Source organism: Fulmarus glacialis, unplaced genomic scaffold (genome assembly GCF_000690835.1).
Source record: "Fulmarus glacialis isolate BGI_N327 unplaced genomic scaffold, ASM69083v1 scaffold18181, whole genome shotgun sequence".
Taxonomy (NCBI): Eukaryota; Metazoa; Chordata; class Aves; order Procellariiformes; family Procellariidae; genus Fulmarus; species Fulmarus glacialis.
In genome coordinates this window covers 11496-11823 of record NW_009192301.1, presented here as the reverse complement: position 1 = coordinate 11823, position 328 = coordinate 11496, and positions in this window count along the sequence as shown.

The following is a 328-nucleotide window of genomic DNA, read 5'->3' as shown; positions in this document are numbered from 1 at the left end:
CCGCGCACCCGGCCAGCTGGTTAAGCCCTGGTCCTTACGGTTCAGAGCCAGGCCAGCACTTCTCTCCAGAGCGTTGGTGACTGTTTTTCGCTGCACCAAAATCACCGTTTACACGATATAACTCGAAAATAAATGACCTAGCGTCAACTCCGTTATTATTAGAAAAGCAGAGCGTTGCAAAGAAAACACTCTTGAAAGGTGGTTACCTCTGGGTTTTGCTTTTGCTCCTATCCTCTGTGTCGTGGCTCAGCCGTAGCGAACCCAGGGATGTCCTGCAGTTCAGGAGCATCCACAAGGATCCCAAAGCCTTCGAGAAAACGCAGGGGCT